We start from the raw sequence: 4,290 nt of genomic DNA, 5'->3' as shown, positions 1-4,290 counted from the left end.
TGGTGGAGTATGAGAATACATCTGCAAGATATTAAAAAGTCAAAACAAAGCCATTAATTATTTAAGATTATAGTTTTTCAACCTGTAGGAGAAGGAGTGGCAGAACAACGGGGCGGAATTAAAAAAGGAATCAGCCTAGAGCCTCTATGTCAGCAATCCCCAACCTTTCTGGCTTGGTGTCCCAGTGGGGAGGGGGGAGAGGGAATTGTTGCCTGCAAGTGGCAGAAGGGCACATGAAGCTCACATAAAGGGAGCTTCATGTGAGTGAGCAAGCAGCTGGCACTTGATGAGGGGAGCTTCGTATGCGAGAGTAAGCAGCCACTGCTTGCACAAGGGGAGCTTCGTGCACATGCACAAGCTTGCCAGCCGCTTGCACAGCCCAGTTCTGAACAGGCTGAGACCTGGAGTTGGGGACCCTTGCTTTACGTAGTCACAAGAAGTCCTTTGCTTTGTAAGTTTTAAAATACTAAGTAAGCTACATATGAATAAAAAATATTTTAACCAACTAAAAAGTTGCATAAAAATATATTACAGTAATGTAGCCCAAATATTTTATTTGAATCAGTGTCAAAATTACAATCTTTATCCTTAAATTTATATTTATTAAATAGATGTAATGGTCATACATAAAGGTCTGATAGATCTGCATGAATGTCCTTTGAGAACAATAAATGCATTATTTCTGCCTTCTGTTTCAATTAGGGTGATCCTGGACAACGGGGAGAAAAGGTAATACATATATGCTTATTTAGTCCTACAAACAAATAATTTCAAAACTGAATTGTGAAGTGTTCAACAACTTTTTATACATTCCATTTTATGCAAGAACTTAGGAAAACAGCACCCAGGTCAAAGTTATATATTCATAAGGTGCTGTAAACACTATGAAAAATCAGAATTTTCATTTTGAAAAGTTGTAAGTCACATTGTAACTGGAAGAGTTGAAACAAAGCATGGGAAGAAAAGGGAACAAAAAAGGGAAATAAAAAGGCAACAAAAAAAAAAACAGTTGAAGCTTACCATTTAACTGTTATTGTATAGCTGATGCTATTGAGGCCTAAAGTTTCAGGAAGTTGCCAGCTCAGATGTCTACATTTTGAGGGATTTATGAAACTCTGTAAAGGAAAAACAATGTTGAAAATAGCTAACCAATGTTATTAGATTTTTTTCTGATAAAAAGTGAGGTTTTATTATTTGTCAATAGAAAAATGAGGAGATACGGGATGAAAAGAGTTTTCTTGGAATATTAGAGAACATTCATTCATTCATTTCATCACCCTTTCCCTTCCCATTCTTTCCCCTTTTTAATTTTCTATTTTTTTCTTGCTTAAATTAATCTTGGTTTGTATTACTTTTTTATCTTTGTAATTTTAAATTTCAATAAATATGATTGTAAAAAAATCTTAAGCAAAAAACCAAGTTTGATGTGACAGGAAGACAGGCCAGAGCCAGTACAGACTAAGACTGAAATATTGCTTGATTTTTCTAATATATCACTTCTTTCTTCCATTACTCTGTCACTCTTTTTGTTCATTTCCTTGGTCTAATTTTATACTTTTCTTCAAAACTGTAAATAGAAATAAATTTAGGATGCTTTTAATAGAAAGCAACTGGTAAAAGAAAAAATTTAAAAGAACTTATTCTGATATTTAGGGTGATGCTGGAGAAAGTGGACCCAAAGGTCACTCTGGAGAAAAGGTACAATTTATAGAGAAGGTCACAAAGTACATTTAAATTCAGGTTAAAAACAACAGAGATACATTTTTTAAAAAAATAATTATAATTTTAATGATAAAATTTAATAAACTGATATATTCAAAATTATAATTTGTAGTTCCAGTATATATGCATACATGTTTATTTTTATAATTTTTGCAAGACATAGTCAAAAGAATTTGTTTTATCAATATGAATCATTTGGTTTGGTTTTTAGCAACTATAACCTTAGTATCATCGTATTATTTGTGATAACTAATTAGACTGATGTCATCCATATAAACTTCATTATAATATTGCTGAAAAGGGACAATCTATTAGGATTTTTTTCAGAGTGAACTTTATTTTCACTCTTTATTACACAAAACCCGATTCCTACTGTGAGAGGCTTTTATTTTTTATTATAATATTTCTTCTGCAAAATGTCAGTAATTACCGTCACATCTCCTGGCTTGTGAAATCTCCTCCCCAGATTTCTTTGTATTTCTTGTTATGATATTTAAATATTTCTTGTAAAATTGGTAAGTCTGCTCTGAGCTTCAGGCAACTGTTTCAAACTGAAATGGGTCATCATGAGCTCAAAACAGTTTGAACACAAGACATTTAACACATTTCTTTTTCCTTTCTCCTTCAGTCAACAGTATAAAAAATTGAAGGAACAAATCCCTTAGTTCATATAGATTGGCTGAAGCCTGTTTTGTGTAACTGTTGAATCCAGAATTTTCTGCTTTGGCTTTCCTGGTTTTCTTGTTCTGTTTCAGAAGACATACATGTGGACAAACACCACATATTACTCATGAATTCTAATTCGACTGTATGTAACTTTGGCTTGCATTTATAGAGCTTTCCTTCCCACACTTGAAATAATCAGTTTTAACCAAATACACAGGAGATTCAAAGGTGAAACTTAGTAGGAATACATTGCCAATTCTCACATTCCTGCACGGGACATACAATATTCCACCCTGAGGGCTGGTAGAGCTTTGCAAATGGTAGATGATTCAGCAAGCTGTTCTTCCTCAACTAGAACAGTTAAAGTCAAAGTCTCTATTCCTCCTTGACCCACAAACATTTATAAAATAATAAGCCAATTTAAAGTGCTTTCTTGGTGTCTTATGGACTAATATTTTACCAGTTTGTATTTGTATTTGGAAATCCCACAATATTTTAACATTCTTATTTTGGATTACTTTTTCTATACAGTATGTTCCCACTAATTTTTTTTATTAATGGCACATTTTAATTTTTACAAATGTTATTTTGGTGACTGTGTTATGTTGCTGTTCATAGTCAGTTTGTGTAATCTTTTTTTACACAAATTGGGTATATGATCTACTGTTCCTACTGCTTTGCACAATTTGCACTTTGAATCATTGGATGATTTTTCAGATCTGGTCTTGATTGCATTAGCTTGAACCTGAGCAGCCAAAATCAAGCCATCCGGTTTCCAGTGTTCAAGTCATGGCCAGGTTTTATCTGTATCCACTTTCCCTCAATCTTTTATAAAAATTGACCATGTAATACTTTTCCTTGCCAGCATTCTGTCCTGCTTTTTATTTCATTTGTTCAATATTCATGCTTTGTTTCTTGAACATTCAGTAAGTCTCAGTTTTTAATATCCATCAATGCTTGTTCTTGGCTGCCTTTTATGTAACCAGCCAATGTATGCTTTTCTTCTTCAGTATTTTTTTTTTACTTGAAGTAAACCTCTGCCTCCATTAATTACTATCATTATTATTATTATGTAGGGTGATCCTGGATCTTCTGCTGCGGGAATTAAGGTAATATGAGTAACAAGAACTTTTTCACATGTATGCCAAAATTAAATTTTCTGTATTTTCTTTCTTTCTTGAAGTTAATGCCATCCTTTAATTTTAATCTCCTGCTTTATAATTTGTTTCTTTGTTTAGGGGGAACCTGGACAATCGGGTAGACCAGGACAAAAGGTAATGTGTTCAAATAAATAATTTTGGTTTCCTAGATGTATTTGAAATCTGATTTGTCAGACATGTAGTATATAAAAAATGATACTGTCCTTTCCAATAAACTGAAACTTTGTCCCACTGTATTAAATGGGAAGGTATTTTAAGTAGCAGATATAAAGTAAGAAGTAGCGGCAACATACTGAACATATTTTGATTTGTGAAATATTTTCCTACTATTAAAATATTGTAATATTCTATTATAATACAATATAATTTAATTTGGTAGGGTGAACCTGGACTTCCTGGACTTCCTGGGTTACCTGGAATTAAGGTAAATATACATGTTTTATCTATATCAGTGCTGGCAAGAGAATTGTAGGAATTGCAATCCACCCGTCTTAGAAGTTTCCAAGGTTGAGAAACATTGATCTATACAGTTTTATTATAAATATGGGACATGTATAATTAACATGCAGTTTGGACCACTGTTAACATACCTGAAACCTTTTCTTCTATACATTAAGATCATCACTTGGTATCAACCATACTTGGAGAAGTGAAAGGGTAGCTAAGTTTTTTATTTTGTGTAATCTATAGCCAGTGAGCTACATATAGTTCTTTCCCCTTTTTGTTTATAACCTATAGCAGG

General features: G+C 33.0%; 1 long non-coding RNA gene across 1 annotated transcript; it reads left to right on the top strand.

Moving 5' to 3' along the window:
* The first annotated feature begins 701 nt into the window (after positions 1–701).
* Positions 702–4,030, top strand: LOC120298205. Its single transcript, XR_005553999.1, has 5 exons — positions 702–729; positions 1,654–1,698; positions 3,465–3,497; positions 3,627–3,662; positions 3,928–4,030. It is a non-coding gene; the product is annotated as an uncharacterized LOC120298205 (long non-coding RNA).
* The last annotated feature ends 260 nt before the right edge of the window (positions 4,031–4,290 follow it).

This window comes from Crotalus tigris, unplaced genomic scaffold, assembly GCF_016545835.1.
Source record: "Crotalus tigris isolate CLP2741 ecotype Arizona unplaced genomic scaffold, ASM1654583v1 scf7180000023779.20153, whole genome shotgun sequence".
NCBI lineage: Eukaryota > Metazoa > Chordata > Lepidosauria > Squamata > Viperidae > Crotalus > Crotalus tigris.
The sequence above is the reverse complement of the archived record's forward strand: the minus strand, read 5'-3'. Positions and strand labels throughout refer to the sequence as shown.